The sequence below is a fragment of the Bufo gargarizans genome, chromosome 5 (assembly GCF_014858855.1).
Source record: "Bufo gargarizans isolate SCDJY-AF-19 chromosome 5, ASM1485885v1, whole genome shotgun sequence".
NCBI classification, from domain to species: domain Eukaryota; kingdom Metazoa; phylum Chordata; class Amphibia; order Anura; family Bufonidae; genus Bufo; species Bufo gargarizans.
Window position 1 is genome coordinate 396483277 of NC_058084.1, and position 18643 is coordinate 396501919.

At 44.3% G+C, this 18643-nt stretch overlaps 1 pseudogene; it reads left to right on the forward strand.

Annotated features, from left to right (window-relative positions):
* LOC122939475 overlaps nucleotides 1-18643 on the forward strand; it is a 200068-nt pseudogene that overhangs the window by 47943 nt on the left and 133482 nt on the right.

Consider the following 18643-nt stretch of genomic DNA (forward strand, 5'->3'; position numbering starts at 1 on the left):
TGTGATTAAGAGCCGCGCCTTCCATCTGCAGCACACCTTCGAGGGGGGGGGGGGGGGCATTGGCTTCTTAGTCCTGGCCTTCCCGCAGCCGTTCACAGCCATTACAGCGCCAGTCTTAGTACCGAATTCATGCTGCAGCACGGAGGCAGCTGTCTCTATTAGTTGTACTGTATCTATTACTGCATAGCTCTTGCTTGCTCCTTATGATCTGCGGGGTTCCACCCGTGGTGAAACGCGTCAAGCTGTCCATCTGAGAGATTCTTTTAATGCGCCTATATAAATGGGGCACTTGATGTTGGCTGGCTTCTACATATGCCATACAATGCACGTAGTTGACTACGTGGCCACCTCTCTGTGAGCTTTATTTCCATCTCATATAGGGTGAGGGGGGCACACATTAATAGTTGGTGAGCACGAATGCCACACTATTCATATAATCGACTACTCTAAAGCAGTGAGTTAGAGACTCATTATTGACTACAGCTCTATGCCCAAACTATCTCTTGACCTGGGTTGATAATTCCATCTAGAGTGCGTACATTTGGATCATGCCTGCACTCTGATGTCATAATTGAAGAGGTTTTATATAACCATAGGGTCATATACGTGATTTTGAGTGTATCACATTAGTTCACAACCACTTGTACTCACCACTATAGTGAGGTTTGACTTCATCTATATACCACCCACATTATCAGAACCTCTTGTAGCCTGTTTTTTTAAGTTCACTGTGGGTCATATACCCCAAGTACGGATGAGCGAATCGACTTCGGATGAAACATCCGAAGTCGATTTGCATAAATATGTGTTCTAATACTGTACGGAGCAGGAGCTCTGTACAGTATCAGAATGTACTGGCTCCTATTAGCCAAAGTTATTACTTTGTGAAGTCTCGCGAGACTTTGCATAATAACTTCATAAATCAATTTCTCCTGTGAAAAAACATTTTCCGAACTCGGGTTTGGTTCCAAGTGGATGCCCTTCTGGGAGAAATATTTCCTTCCGGGGACCTTCCATTGCGGTGTGCCAATGGCCACAAATTTTCTAATGGCCTCCGAGTCCACCAGTTTATATGACAGTAGTTGGTGGGCTAGCAGTTCCGACAAGCCAGCGGTCAGCCGTTGGGCAAGAGGGTTTTCCGGGACATTTGGGACACGGAAGCCTGCCTTTTGCCAGATGAACGCGACGATGGTACGGTGGAAGGTGGAGTGGAGGATAAATGGGAGGAGAAGGGGAAGAGGCAGGACGTGAAGCGCCGGGAGTGTGGCTTTGTGGGTTCTGACAGTGTTGCTCCCACTGGGCTCGGTGATGTGAGGCCAGGTGCCTTCTTAAGGCGGTCGTCCCTAGGTGAGTGTTGGGCTTACTGCAACTTATGCATTGACAGCACAGGCTGCAGATGGCAACACTATTGTCAGCAGCTGACACGTTAAAAAAAGCCCACACTGCGGAGCCATGTGCCGACGTCCTGGGAGCGCCAGTTGTGACAGTGCATGGTGGATGGCTTGCTCCAGCTACATCTGCTTTTTGCCTCCTGTGCACTGTGAGTTTTGCCTGCTTCTCCTCCATCTACCCTCTATCTGCTGCTCTGTCTCTCCCTCTGAACTGACCTCCGTCCTTGGGCTGATCTGGGTACTGTCGTCAGAATGCTGGGTGGCGGCCGTTGCTACCTCCTCTTCCTGATCCGATGCCAAGAATGGCTGCGCATCAGTTGGGCCTGGGAATGGATGGCAAAATAATTCCTCTGACTCAAGTGGAGGGGCTATGGTGGTGGTGGTGGTGTCTTTGGGGGTGCACACAGCAGAGAGTGAGGATGGTGCAGATACAGAGGATGAGGAGGGTGCAGAAGCGGAGGACTGAGTGAGAAACTCAACCAAATCTGGTCCGTCTTTTGATGTAATCGCACGCACCTTCTCCAACTCCCGACTTAGGCTCCGGCCTGGTGCACCTGCTAGACCCCTAACACACCTGTGGAATGGCCTGCCTCTTCCTCTGCCAGTCATTTTCAAAATTTTTGCTGGAAGCCGTTATATCAAACCCCTTAATCAATATGTGGTGTAAGCAAGTATATTAGTCCCCTCTATCAGTATTTTGTGAAACTGGTAGATAGAACCCCTTAATGAGTATTTGCTGGAAGCGGGTATATCAAACCACTTAATCAATATTTGGTGGAAGCCCGTGTATCGCAGGCCTAAATCAATATGTGGTGTAATCAAGTATATTAATCCCCTCTATCAGTATTTTGTGGAACCAGGTACTGTATATAGAACCCCTTAATGAGTATTTGCTGGACGCTGGTATATCCAACTCCTTAATCAATATTTGGTGGAAGTCTGTGTATCGCAGGCCTCAATAATATGTTGTGGAAGCAAGTATATAAATACCCTCTATCAGTATTTTGTGGAAACAGGTATATAGAACCCCTTAATGAGTATTTGCTGGAAGCTGGAATATCAAACCCCTTAATCAATATTTTGTATCGCATGTCTCAATCAATATTTGGTGGAAGCTGTTATATCTATTCACTCTATCAGTATTTTGTGGAAACAGGTATATAGAACCCCTTAACGAGTGATTGCTGGAAGCAGGTTTATCAAACCCCTTAAAGGGAACCTGTCACCGGGATTTTGTGTATAGAGCTGAGGACATGGGTTGCTAGATGGCCGCTAGCACATCTGCAATACCCAGCCCCCATAGCTCTGTGTGCTTTTATTGTTTAAAAAAAAAAAGGTGATAATTATGCAAATTGACCTGAGATGAGTCCTGCCCCTGACTCATCTCACGTACAGGACTCATCTCAGGTTAATTTGCATAAGTATCAAATTGGTTTATTTACACAATAAAAGCACACAGAGCTATGGGGACTGGATATTGCGGATGTGCTAGTGGCCATCTAGCAGCCCATGTCCTCAGCTCTATACACAAAATCCTGGTGACAGGTTCCCTTTAATCAATTTTTGGTGGAAGCTGGTGTATCACAGGCATCAATCAATATTTGGTGGAAGCCGGTATATCAATCCCTTCTATCAGTATTATTAGGAAACAGGTATATAGAACCCCTTAATAAGTATTTGCTGGAAGCCGGTATATCAAACCCCTTAATGAATATTTGGTGGAAGCCGGTGCATCACAGGCCTCAATCAATATATTGTGAAAGCCGGTGTATCACACCCCTCAATCAATATTTTGCGGAAGCCGGCATATCAAACCCCTTAATCAGTATTTTGGGAAGCAGGTATATCGCACCCCTTAATCAGTTTTTTGGGGGGCAACAGTTATATCACACCAGTTGCAATTAGTTATTCCAATAGCGTTTGTCCCTCTATATAGCTGCTCTATCTAGCTGCAGTACCGCAGCAGAACCGCACACAACTGCTGCACAATACAAATGCACTATATATACTTTCTATGTTAGAAGGTATATTAGATGTATATCACACCCCTCAATCAGTTTTTTTTTGGGGGGGGGGGTGGCAACAGGTATATCACACCAGTTGCAATTAGTTATTCCAATAGCGTTTGTCCCTCTATCTAGCTGCAGTATCGCTGCAGAACCACACTCAACTGCTGCACAATACAAATGCACTATAGTATACTTTGTATGTTAGAAAGCATATTATAAGTCTATCACACCTCTCAGTATGTCACACCTAGCGATAGCACACCTATACCAGTCCTTAAAGGGAGTCTGTCACCTCCATATGGCCATATACAGTGCTTACATGGCTCTGTAGCACACCTATACAGAATTGTAACGGTACCTTTGTTCTTTTCTTTAGACTTGCACCAGCAGGAAAAACGACATTTAATTCATATGCAAATGAGCACTCGCAAGTGCCCAGGGGCGGCGTTCAGTGTGTAAGTGCCCAGGGGCGGCGTTCTGTGTGTAAGTGCCCAGGCTGCTCTGCCTTCTTTTCACTTTACTCCTCCCCAGCCTTTTCCTTTGCCCGCCCTCCAAGTCTCTTGCCTCATCGATAGGTCCGGACTTGGAGGGCGGGCAAAGGAAGAGGCTGAGGAGGAGTAAAGTGAAAAGAAGGCAGAGCAGCCTGGGCACTTACACACTGAATTCCTCCCCTGGGCACTTGCGAGTGCTCATTTGCATATGAATTAAACGTCGTTTTTCCTGCTGGTGCAAGTCTAAATAAAAGAACAAAGGTACTGTTATAATCCTGTATAGGTGTGCTACAGAGCCATGTAAGCACTGTATATGGCAATATGGAGGTGACAGACTCCCTTTAAAAGGTCTTTTGTGGCCCTATTTGCTAGTGTTTGGTGTCCCCAACAGTCTGTCCCTGCTCCACACAGCCACCTCTCCCTACACTGGCAAAACACAGAATGTAAAATGGCTGCCAGATCAGGTTTATTTATAAGGTAGGGGGTATGTCCATGTGCTGAAACGTCTTAATTGGCTGTCCTGTACCACCTAATGGATGTGTCATGAGTCAATGTTCTGCACAATACAAAAGAATATGGTGCTACTGGACATCACCATATGTTATCCTGTTTGGAGAACCGCAAACGAGCAAAGTTCGCTGCAAAACAACCGCCAGGCGACTCTCCATATGTCAACCTGTAGTGCATTTTTTCTAGGCCTAGTTTTAATAATTTCTCGCTAACTAGCTCCATTGTGAATAAAACCTTTTTTGATTAACTTAATAGAAATGTTCTTCATTCTGCTTTTTCAGACATTTGGTGAAAGAGACCCGATCCGAAAGGTTCAAAAGATTAATCAAACATTACTAACATTTGTAGTCCTGGGATTTGCCATTTTTATAGGGCATGTGATCATGGTAAGACATATTTAAATATTAATGATTTATTATATATGATTTTCATGTAATAAAGGACGCCACAATATATACAATGCATACAGTATATGCGTTATTCAAATGAAATCCATAGACTTCTGCAGTATGTGTATTTTAATTTGCTTGAAACCAGGGGTGGACTGGCAACTTATAGTAGCCCTGGAAAAAATACTAAAAGTTGCCCCATTTTGTGGGGTCTAAATTGATAGAAAGCAGGGACAACACATGTATGCAGGGCCAGCAATACCATATTGTGGCCCATTATACCACCCCAATAGAGCTAAATACCACAGTCCATAACACAATACTGCCAGCAACACAAAATACTTCCCCAAAAACTTCCACTGGCTGGCTGTGGAGAGGGCTCAGGCGGCCCCCTGGGCATCGGCCCACTGGGAAATTTCTCTGTAAGGTCTATGGCAAATCCGCCCCTGCTTGAAACTGTCAACTCCCACTATGGATCTGATTTTAATAATGCAGTACAAAAATGTTTTCATGTCGACAGTCAGTTCTTCCTATACAGTTATGGCGCGCAGTTTCTTGTCAGGAATAGTAATTTGTCTAATGCCTTTAAAAGTCTGAATTCACAACAGTGTTGTCATTGCTGGCTTTATAGTCCATCACTGGAGCAGAAAACTACAAATTACGGATCCGCTGAATGACACTCAGTGGGTCCCATTGACTTAGGGTATTACTTGTCTGTTTGTCAGTCTTTAGTACCATATGTTTCTGACACAATATGGGGGTGATATATCAAGACTGGAACATCCATCCGCCAGTCTTGATCTTCCTGCACTGCCATGAATTGAAAATTCCTAATAAACTAGGCACATCTCTGCCCTGCTGTGCCACAGAAACTGAACTCTACGCCAGCTACAGGCTGACATAGACTTCAGCTATAGTAACACATTGGAAGAGTGTTGAAAAGCCTATAAAGTCGCAAATTATGGCGCACATATGGTGTGCACCATAATCTACGACTTTTGTACACCACATTAGTGCCATAATTAGCTTAGTAAATGTCCCTCATTGTCCTTTAGAGCTGTCCTCTGACAGCTTACTTAAAGGGGCTCTCCGGGAATTAAGAAAATTAAAATACTTAAATATTACTTCATGATAAATATATTCCCAAATACCTTTTATTAGTTATACTGGCTCATTTTGGCTAGGGAGCAATCATTAGGAGAAACATCCTATTAGCACACACAAAACCTGTCCTAATCACACAGGAGGACAAGTTACTACACAACACTGAGATAAAGAGCTGCCTCATTCTCCTCTCTGCTCTGCTTGTCAGGGATTATGATCCTGAATACAGTTTAATAAGCTCATAAGCTGAAACTCTGTAGGAATGGAGTTCATGAGCAGATGAGGCTAACGAGCAGCAGCACTTGTATGCACTGTGAAGGAAGTAACTTGTCCTCCTCTGTAATTAGGACAGGTTTTGTGTGCACTAATAGGACAGCTGCCATTTTGTTTCTCCTAATCATTGCTAGACAAAACAAACCATTATAACTAATGAAAGATATTTGGGAATATAGTTTTGATAAAGTAATATTTATGTATTTTCATTTTCTTAATTCCTGGAGAACCCCTTTAAGTTGTGCTTGCACATTCTCCATGGACCGTATGGAGAAAGCACAGCATAAACACTACATGTGAATGGGACTTAATATATCTGACAGCAGTGTCAACGCTAATAAACCAACCATAATGTCTGGTAGGGCTAATCCCACTGATTAAACTCAAGCCTTTCTTTCCCCGATCTGTTGCTGCATTTAGGAGATGTGTTTTTTTTTTTTTTTATCTGCAAATTAGAGCTTAAATACAGTACACCAAGGGTTGGCACTAGCAACTCTGTCTGCCATAGAAACTCTTCTCTTCTTCCCTTGACACTCCTCTTCCACGTAATCCACAGGGTTAGGCATCCAATAGAGAGGACAGTATCCAGGGAAGCAGAGAGGAGAAGCTAGGGTGCACATAAACCCGAATTTGCATAACGTTTACTTCTCCTGAGCACAGGAGCAGGTTGGGGAAGAAAGGTATGTTGTTATTCAGAAGGGGCCGCACCAGGCAATATGGATGGCTTAATAACATTGATGCTGCTGACAGGTGCCCTTTAAATGAAGATGCCCCCTGCCTCCTGTTCAAATTAAGGAGAGTGAACTAAAATAATCCCAGAGGAATTAGAATGTGACTGAATATGCAAACCGATGGAAAAGAACACTTCACCCAAAATAAATTATTTATTTTCTGCTCAAATACAGTCCAATACAGGAGACAAAAAAATATTAGTACAGAGAGAAGATTTTTAGGTACTCACTTATCATCAGACATCAGCATTAACAATTTGTTTCATGAAAAATAACTTATGTTTTATTCCGAGCATTTTTTTTTTTTTCCAATTACTGGAAATGTTTTGTACATTTGCCGTCAATCAATTTTTGCTGTACTGTAATTTCTCCCAATACACAGAGCTCCACAGAATTATTTCAAGATCATATAATTTCACCTTGGAAAACAATCATATCTGGATAAACTGCGGCAGGACAGTGCTAGACTTTCTCATTTATTGTATTTTTCAGGGTTTCATGTTTGGAAAGTCGGGGGAAAATCTAACAATGAGGCTGAAATCCTTGTCATTTAAAGCATTGCTCCGACAGGTAAAGCAGTTAACAGCTGTTTGTATTATTCTTCTTGTTACTATAGAATATTTAGCTTGCATTGTTTTTGTCACCTAGGCTTAGTTCATTTTGCAGTTTTTGCTATCCTGTAAGAGTTTACAGTATTTTTAATCATGGCAAGAATAGTGCAGTCAGAAGTACTATTCTTGCTATCAAAATTATCAGAACCCTGCCAATAATGAAGCTCATTGTAAGCCTGAATTCACACTTCAGTTATTTGGTTGGTGATTTCCATCAGTTATTGTAAGTACTGAAGGCTAAACAGAGATAACGTATAATGGAAAGATATTCATCTGTTTCTGTGTTTTTGACCCACACCTGGTTTTGGCTCCCAATAACTGATAGAAATAACTGACTAAATAACTGAAGTGTGAACTTAGCCGAAGGCCGAATGCCCACGGCCGTTTTTCACGGCCGTGAGCGGTCCGTGGAACCGCGGCCTGGATTCCTGCTGAGAGCAGGAGCACACAGCGTCATTGGTTGCTATGACGCCGTGCGCTCCCTGCTGCAGCCGCAATACAGTAATACACTGGTATGATCTATATCAGTGTATTACTGTACTGTGGCGGCAGCAGGGAGTGCACGGCGTCATAGCAACCAATGACGCCGTGCGCTCCTGCTCTCAGCAGGAATCCAGGCCGCGGTTCCACGGACCGCTCACGGCCATGAAAAACGGCCGTGGGCATTCGGCCTAAGTCAGTAGGGTTCCTTAAGATTTATTGGTGTCCATTTGCTACATTGTAAACAGAAGCTATGTTTATTGTGTGAACTGAACTTTACTTGGTCATTGATTATCTTTATAATGGGGTTGTCTGGTAAACTAAATAGAGCAGTGCTATGTTGTCTTTTTAGAAAACTCCTACCCATCAGATGTTATTTGGCTTTGACCCTTGCTGCTTGCAATGGTTACCTGAACAGAAAATGCAGTATTCTATGTTTTGCAGCAAGATGTCCATGTGATCTCCCCTCCTGCAATTTTACAGGAGCAGGCTGTGGAACCCAAGAAGACAGAAGCCTTCTCCTGCCTTCTTTTGTCAGTATGTTGGTGTCACGGCTGGCGGTGGGGGAAACCCCCAGCCGTGCGGTGCCAGGAGATGATAGGGTTACCCCTTGGCCGGGACCACAGAGTTAGGGAGCAGGTCACCTCCTATAGCGTCCCTAACGCTGACCCTGTCTCCTGTCTGCATGAGCCGACCTTGGTGGTAGGAGGGCTCATACGCCGGAACCTAAAAGTCCCTACAAGCCCTCAAGTCGGCCCTGAACTAGGGGACAAAGTAAGACGACCTGCTCCTCCTAGACACGGAGGAGCAGGAGTCTCAATGGCCAAGCAACACAGGGGGATACAAAAACAGCTATGGCAGTGGCAGGCAAATGGAAACAACTCATCACTCACCTGCCACAGACAACACAACCAGGAACTCATGTGCAGGTGCTGTAAGTACAAGACAACAACGGACACAGCACACACCAGACATCACACAGGAACCCTGGACCATAGGCTGCAATAACACAATCCCATACACACCTAAATAACACCGTGAAACATAGAATTTACTGACAAAGGTTTATGACCAGAAGGATGGTCCCCACCAGGCAGATGGAGGCGACAGGAGGCTGCTCCAGCCAGCATGGCTGAGAGCAACCTACTGAACCCAGCCAGGGACTGAGGCTTTATAGGCCAAGAGGCCACACCCAACGGTCAGAACACACCCAGTGACATAACACACACACTGGGAAGGGAATTAACCCTTCCAGCACCACAGAAGGGAAACTCACATAAAGGGGAAAGCACACAACCTCACTCACCTGTCTCCGACGGCAACGGCATGCGTGGCAACCGTGTCCTCCAGAACAGCCAACAGGCCGAGACACTTCCACAGCATGCAAACATCACCAGACGTTGCCGCGGACAACCGCAGGTGAAGGGAGGAGTCCAGGTGCATACTAAACATCACCTCGTGCACAACAAACAAACAAGGAAGTATTGTTGAAGTACAATATCACACGTTGCCAAGGGCAACCGCACACATGCCTATTGTCCGCAGCAACCGCACCTGAGGCAAACAACTAAGTGCCCCCAGCTGCGGTTGACAACACCAAGCCGCGGGCAACCGCATGCGGCTCCCAAGGAGTCACGACCATGACCAAGGGTCGTGACAGTTGTGCTGTGCAGTGAATACAATGCAAATAAGAGAAAGAATCAAAGAAACCATTTAAAAAACCTTCACCAACTGAAACTATTCCCATAATTGCCTGTTCACACTAATATATACATATTATACACTCATTGAAAAATAAAAATAACACAAAACATGTCTCAGGCAGATATGTTAATGATTACAGGTGTGGTCTGACTAGACACTTGGTCTTGCGAGAAGAGGGTACAAAATTTTTTATTTCCCTGCTACCTTATGAACAGGTTCTCAGAGCCAACTTTAGGGTAGCATACCTCTTGGTGAGAGATTTTTGTCTGCTAAGAATGCCTCTAGGATGCACCCACAGATATTTTTCTCAGTTGACTGACTCTGAGGGGGGCATCAATCGACTGAGAGAGGTTGGTCATTTCAACAAATTGCCTGTCATGTAGGTCATTACGATCTAGCTGCTGTGGTCTATGGTCTTTGCCATAGACACCAGTGGTGAGCAGGAAGAGAGAATGGAGACTGCGCATGCGCACTGTGTGCACCATCTCCTCATACAGCTAATCGGTGCAGGTGTCGGGTGTCGGTCCCCCGCCAATCTGATATTGATGACCTATCCTGAGACTATCCAGGATAGGAATCATTGACCACAACTCTCTGTACATGATCCTTCAGACAGTTTTCAATCCAATTACAAACTATACTTTCCAAGCCTGTAGACTTCACTTTACCTATTAACCCCTTAGTGACCACCCATATGCATTTTTACGGCGGTCACTAAGGGGCCTTAGGCTGGGCCGCCTCGTTTCTATGGTGGCCCAGTCTAAGCGCTGCACAGCTCACCAATGCAACGGGGAGCGCAGACCCGGCTCTAACAGCCGGACCGGCAGGAGTGCCAATCCGGGCTGTTTAACCCTTTACATGCCGGGCACAATGGCGCCCGCTGCATGTAAAGTGGTGACAAAGGGAGCGGACTCCCTCTGTCTCCCATCAGCACCCCGAAAATGCAATTGCAGGTGCTGATGTGTTAGGAAGCTTACCTTGCTTCCAATCAGGACCCCGAGCCTGTCTTCAGTTATCTCCAGCAGGCTGTGCCTCTCTGGCGCAGCCTGCTGGTCAATGTTTGAATGGCATGCTATTGAAATGTAATGCATTATAGAGATAATGCATTACATTTTAAAAGCAATCAAAATACTGTATATTATAGTCCCCTTGTGGGACTATTAAGTAGTAAAAAAAAATACACATTTATTAAATAAAAAAAATCCATAAAATAAAAAAATATGCTTTTTTTCCATAGAAAATACGCTTTTCAATGAAAAAAATTGCAAAAAGAAACTATCCCCCATATGTTTGGTATTGCCGCTTCCGTAATGACCAGGAATACATAAATATTACATAAATTAACCCCTATGGTGAACACCATAAAAAATAAAAAAAATACTGAATTTCAAATTTATTCTTAGTTTCCACCGAAAAAAACGTAATAACAAGCTATCAAAAAGCCACATTTACTCCAAAATGATACCAATAAAAAATACAAGTCGTCCCTCAAAAATCAAGCCCTCACATAACTCCATAGAAAAATAAATAAAAAAATTATGGGTCTTGTGAAGTGGCAATGCAAAATCATTTTTTTGGTTAATAAAAGGGGTTTTATTGCAAAAAAAGTAGTAAAACGTAAAAAAAATATTTAGTATCACTGTAATAGTACTGACCCAGAGAATAAAGATATTACAGGGAGTGCAGAATTATTAGGCAAGTTGTATTTTTGAGGATTAATTTTATTATTGAACAACAACCATGTTCTCAATGAACCCAAAAAACTCATTAATATCAAAGCTGAATATTTTTGGAAGTAGTTTTTAGTTTGTTTTTAGTTTTAGCTAATTAAGGGGGATATCTGTGTGTGCAGGTGACTATTACTGTGCATAATTATTAGGAAAAACTTAACAAAAAACAAATATATACCCATTTCAATTATTTATTTTTACCAGTGAAACCAATATAACATCTTAACATTCACAAATATACATTTCTGACATTCAAAAACAAAACAAAAACAAATCAGTGACCAATATAGCCACCTTTCTTTGCAAGGACACTCAAAAGCCTGCCATCCATGGATTCTGTCAGTGTTTTGATCTGTTTACCATCAACATTGCGTGCAGCAGCAACCACAGCCTCCCAGACACTGTTCAGAGAGGTGTACTGTTTTCCCTCCTTGTAAATCTCACATTTGATGATGGACCACAGGTTCTCAATGGGGTTCAGATCAGGTGAACAAGGAGGCCATGTCATTAGATTTTCTTCTTTTATACCCTTTCTTGCCAGCCACGCTGTGGAGTACTTGGACGCGTGTGATGGAGCATTGCCCTGCATGAAAATCATGTTTTTCTTGAAGGATGCAGACTTCTTCCTGTACCACTGCTTGAAGAAGGTGTCTTCCAGAAACTGGCAGTAGGACTGGGAGTTGAGCTTGACTCCATCCTCAACCCGAAAAGGCCCCACAAGCTCATCTTTGATGATACTAGCCCAAACCAGTACTCCACCACCACCTTGCTGGCGTCTGAGTCGGACTGGAGCTCTCTGCCCTTTACCAATCCAGCCACGGGCCCATCCATCTGGCCCATCAAGACTCACTCTCATTTCATCAGTCCATAAAACCTTAGAAAAATCAGTCTTGAGATATTTCTTGGCCCAGTCTTGATGTTTCAGCTTGTGTGTCTTGTTCAGTGGTGGTCGTCTTTCAGCCTTTCTCACCTTGGCCATGTCTCTGAGTATTGCACACCTTGTGCTTTTGGGCACTCCAGTGATGTTGCAGCTCTGAAATATGGCCAAACTGGTGGCAAGTGGCATCTTGGCAGCTGCACGCTTGACTTTTCTCAGTTCATGGGCAGTTATTTTGCGTCTTGGTTTTTCCACACGCTTCTTGCGACCCTGTTGACAATTTTGAATGAAACGCTTGATTGTTCGATGATCACGCTTCAGAAGCTTTGCAATTTTAAGAGTGCTGCATCCCGCTGCAAGATATCTCACTATTTTTGACTTTTCTGAGTCTGTCAAGTCCTTCTTTTGACCCATTTTGCCAAAGGAAAGGAAAGTTGCCTAATAATTATGCACACCTGATATAGGGTGTTGATGTGATTAGACCATACCCCTTCTCATTACAGAGATGCACATCACCTAATATGCTTAATTGGCAGTAGGCTTTCGAGCCTATACAGCTTGGAGTAAGACAACATGCATAAAGAGGATGATGTGGTCAAAATACTCATGTGCCTAATAATTCTGCACTCCCTGTATGTTATTTGTACCGAAAAACGATGCCGCAAAACTTATAATGTAAAAACGCAGGGCAGTATTGCTATTTTTTCCATCTCCCTCCCAGAAAGAGTTAATAAAAGTTAATCAGAAAGTTATGTGTACCCCAAAATAGCACCATTAAAAGCTACAACTTGTCCCATAAAAAGCAAGCCCTTATAAAGCTATATAGATGGGGGGGGGGGGGGGAGTTATAGCTCTTGGAACGAGACCATGAAAAAAGGAAGAAAAACGCTTGGTCATAAAGGCCCAAACAGGGACAGTATCAAATGCCTTTGCAAAATCCAAGAAAACTACATCCACAGCCACCCCTCCTTTTCGGCTTCTACTTATCTCCTCATAAAAACAAATCAGGTTAGTCTGACAACTTCTGTTTCTTCTTAGTAAACCCATGCTGGTTATCACTTATGATACCATTAACAGTCACATACTCCTGTATATAGTCCCTTAAGAGTCCTTCAAACATTTTTCCCACAACAGAATTCAAGCTTACTAATTTATCCTCAGTATTATGTCAAAGTAGCTGCTCCCAGTCTATGCCCCAAAATACTGTCCTAAACCCGGGGACATTGGCCTTTTTTAAAATTCTGTGTTTTTGCTCTTCCAACCAGAGTTTGCTTTTTACAGTTCAGGAGAAATATCATTATATTGTGCTCACTATTACCTAGTGTTTCACAAACAGTAACATTTCCAAGAAGCTCTGCATTGTTAGAAATTACTACATCCAACAGAGCATCGGCCCTAGTGTGATCTTCTACAAACTGGCCCATAAAGTGGTCCTGCAGCAATGTGGAGAATTTCCTCCCCTTTGCAGTTGAGGCAGAACCATTACCCCAGTCAATATCTTGCAAGTTAAAATCTCCCATTATGATAAATGCTCATCCTGTGCAGTCCGCTCAATTTGCTTATACAGCTGAACTTCTATTTCCTCTGTGATGTTAGGGTGTCTATAGATTACACCAAGTATTATTTTTTCCAAGTTTATTTCCCTTTGTAATTCCACTCATAAGGCTTCATCAACCTCAACCACAATTGCCTCTTTCACACTTACCTTCATAACACTCCTCACATTCAGTTACACGCCACTGCCCTATTAGCCCTGTCTTTGACGAGTGTAAAACCCCATATATTATCAGCCCAGTCGTGAGAAGAGTCCAGCCATGTCTTAGTCAGACCAACTACATATACTGTATGTGGTCCTCTTGTACCATAGATTCTAGCTCCACCATTTTACTTGTTTTTTTAACGTTTTAAGTTACTATTTAATTTCCCACATTAAATTCCCAGAAAGTGAATGTCTGAGATTTTTTGGGTACTTTGGTTTATATTATTGGTTTGTAATAGGTTCATGTTACCAGTAACTTTGTTTTTCATGGGTGTACACTTATTTCCAGTCACACCCCTACTTTCCTCACTAACCTCAGCCTCCATTAAATCCCCACTGTCCCCTCCTATATTCCAACACAGCTTTTTTTTTTTGCCAAAACACTGAAATTTGGCATTTTTCAGCATATTACAGTGCAACAGAAAGGTCATAGATACTCCAGTTATATTTTCTTAGTAAAATTACAGATTTTTTTTTTGCCAAAACACTCAAATTTGGCATTCATCAGCATATTGCAGTGCGACAGAAAGGACGTAGATACTCAAGTTACAGTGTCTAAGTAAAATTGTATCATTTTTTGCCCAAAAACTAAAATTTGAATTTTTGGTGCACATTACAGTGTGACAGAAAGGCCGTAGATACTCCAGTTCTATTTTCGTATTCAAATTACAGTTTGTTTTGCCAAAACACTCAATTTTGCAATTTTTCTGCCTTTTTTAGGGTGAAATAGAAGCTTTACGTACCACTCTTACATTCTGTTAGTACCAAAAATTATCCTAGATTTGCGGAGAATGAGTATCACATCAAATAAGGGACGTGGCCCCAGTCACGGTGCTGCTGGTGGAGCTCCTGTTACAGGGAGAGGACGTGGTCGATCTGTGCCAGCTACATGCACAAGTGAAACAACTTTCTCATATGCGAGTAGGCGACAGAACCTTCAGCGGTATTTGGTCAGGCCTAATGCGGCTCTACGAATGGTGAGGTCAGAACAAGTACAGGCAATAGTAGATTGGGTTGCTGACAGTGCCTCCAGTTCCTTTACATTGTCTCCCTCCCAGTCTCCTGCTGAAAGATCAGAGTTGGCACCTGCAGCCGATGTCCATCAGTCTTTCACCTCACCCCCTTGCAAATCAGCCAAGCAGTCTGAGCCCCAAGTCATGCAGCAGTCTCTTCTGCTTTTTGATGACTATGCTAGCAGGGTTTCCTGCAGCACATCTCGGATGACGATGAAACACAGGTGCCAACTGCTGTGGCTTTTGAAAGTGTGCAGACCAAGGTGGAAGATGATATGGAGGACAATGAGGTCCTCAACCCCACATGGAATCAAGGTCATGCGAGTGACTTATGTAGTTCGGAGTAAGAGGCGGTGGTCGCACAGAGCCATCAGCACAGCAAAAGAGGGAGCCGGGGGCAAAAGCGGAGCGGCCATCCCCTAGACAGTACACCTGCTAATGCCCACCACAGCAAGGGACCGAGCACATCAAAGCCAGTTCCAAGGAGTTCACTGGCGTGGCAGTTCTTTAGACAATGTGCTGACGACAAGACACGAGTAGTTTGCACACTGTGCAATCAGAGCCTTAAGCGAGGCATAAACGTTCTCAACCTGAGCACAACCTGCATGACCAGGCATCTAAGTGCAAAGACACCTCCAAAACCAAGAAAGGTCTCTGGCTCCTTCTGATTCCTCTTCTACTGCAGTCTCGACTTCTTCATCCACCTCTGGAGTGACAGTGGCACCTGCCACCCAGCAACACCACCACCTGGGTCACCAAGCATCTCCACAATGTCCCACGGAAGCATTCAGTCCTCCATCTCTCAAACACTGAAGCGGAAAAAGAAGTACCCACCTACCCACCCGCGATCCCTGGCCCTGAATGCCAGCATTTCCAAATGATTGGCCTTTGAAATGCTGTCATTCCATCTGGTGAAGATGGAGAGTTTTAAAAGTCCCACAGTACGTTGTGCCCAACCGCCACTACTTTTCCAGGCGTGCCTTCCCTTCCCTGCACAACCAAGTGGGGGACAAAATCAGGTGTGCACTACGCAACGCCATCTGTGGCAAGGTCCACCTAACTACAGATACGTGGATCAGTAAGCACGGTCAGGGACGTTTTATCTCCATAACAGCACACTGGGTAAATGCAGTGACAACTGAGCCTGAGGCGGAAAGCAGTTTGGCGCATGTACATCCACCACCGTGGATTGCTGGGTGCTTCAGCTTTCCTCCTGTTGCTTCCTCCTCCTACTCCGATTAATCATCCTCTACCAGTTCCTCATCCGGTCAGCATAACACCTTCACCACCAACTTCAGCACAGCCAGAAGTAAACGACAGCAGGCAGGTTAAAACGTATCCGTTTGGGGGACAAACCTCACACTGCGCAGGAGCTGTGGACAGGCCTTGAAAAATATACCGATGAGAGGTTGGTGCCAGTGAGCCTCAAGCCCCTGCCTGGTGGTGTGCAAAAATGGGTGAAATCTCTTAGCAGCTCTGGGACTAGCCGTTTTGACGCACATCCCTTGCCTGGCGCATGTGCTGAATTTGGTCGTGCAGAGGTTTCTTAAAAATTACCCCAATATGTCAGAGCTGTTGCATAAAGTGCGGGCCCTATGTGCGCGCTTTCGGCGTGCTCACCCTGCTGCTCCGCGCCTGTCAGCAGTGCAGCGTAACTTCAGCCTTCCCGCTCACCGCCTCATATGCAATGAGCCCACAAGGTGGAACTCCACCTTGCACATGCTGGCCAGACTATGCGAGCAGCAGCAGGTGATAGTGGAGTTTCATCTGCACCACGGGTGAGTCGCTCTGCGGAACAGCACCACTTCACCACCAATGACTGGGCCTTCATGTACTCCACCAACATGGCCAGTGCCGATAACACCGTTCTCAGCTTTACTATCCCACTTCTATGCCTCCTTGAAAAAATGCTGCTGGCAATGATGGAAGAGGATGTGGCACAGGAGGAGGAGAAGGAAGAGGGATAATTTCACAAGTGGCCGGAAGTGCACCCACAAAGGCCAGGTCCAGCCAGGGAATAGTTCTGGAGGATGACGAGGTGGAGGATGATGAGGAGGAGATGGAGGAGGAGGAACTGTGTTCACAGAAGGGTGGCACCCAAACCAGCTCATGGCCATCACTGTTGCGTGGCTGGGGAATACAGAGGACACAGACAATACACCTCCCACAGAGGACAGCTTTTCGTTGCCTCTGGGCAGCCTGGCACAAATGAGCGAATACATGCTGCAGTGTCTCAGCAACGACCGCCGAGTTGCCCACATTCTAATTTGTGCTGATTACTGGGTGGCCACGCTACGTTACAAGGACAACGTACCATCCTTAATTCCGTCACTGGAGGGTGATCGTAATATGCGCGAGTACAAGTGCACACTGGTAGACGCGCTGCTGGTGGCATTCCCACCTGACAGCGGGGGCACAGTGGAAGCACAAGGCGAAGGCAGAGGAGGAGAAAGAGGTCACCAATGCAGCTAGGGCCCCACCAGCACCTCATAAGGGAGGGTTAGCATGGCCGAAATGTGGAAAAGTTTTGTCAGCATGCCACAACAACCAGCACCACCAGCTTATATGGAACATCTTATTAGGAGGCAGCATTTCACCAACATGGTGGAGCATTATATGTGCACACGCCTACATGTACTGAAAGACGGGTCTGCCCCCTTCAACTTCTGGGTCTCAAAATTGGGCACATGGCCTGAGCTTTCCCTTTACGCCTTGGAGGTGCTGGCCTGCCATGCAGCCAGTGTATTGTCTGAACGTGTGTTTAGCACGGCAGGGGGGTGTTATCACAGACAAGCACAGCCGCCTGTCCACAGCCAATGTGGACAAGCTCACGTTCATTAAAAACCAGGCATGGATCCCACAGGACTTGTCCGTACCTTGTGCAGAATAGACATGTATACCGGCCTTAACCAGTCATTGTTATACTACAGTGAAATTGCTCATTGTTGTATTTTGGATATTTCACACTCTTTTGGAGTTTACCCAAATTTTAAATAAAAAAATAAATAAATTAAACCAAAGACCATTGTTGGCTACCTCCTCCTCCTCCACCGCCGCTTCCACCTACACCGCTACACCCACCGCCTCCTCAACCTCCTTCTCCATATGGACCTCCACCTCATACATAAAGATTTATTTTTTTGTACGTATTTTTTTTAATGTCATTTCACTAATTTGTCTGTTATATTTTTGGGTAAAATTCACTCATTTTTGGCTGTGATATACCCCTGTTCTACCTAGTAGACAGGTAAACAAATTTCACTAATTTGTCTGTTACATTTTCAGGTGAAAGTCACCATTTTTTGGCTGTGATATACCCCTGCTCTACCTAGTAGACAGGTTAATAAATGTAACATTTTTTTCTGTTACATTGTCGGTGATATTCACCAATTATTGGCTGTGATATACTAGTAGACAGGTAAAAAAATGTAACTAATTTGTCTGTTACATTTTCGGGTGAAATTCACCAATTTTTTTGCTGTGATATACCCCTGATTTACCTAGTAGACAGGTTAATACATTTCACTAATTTTTCTGTTACATTGTCGGGTGACATTCACCAATTTTTGGC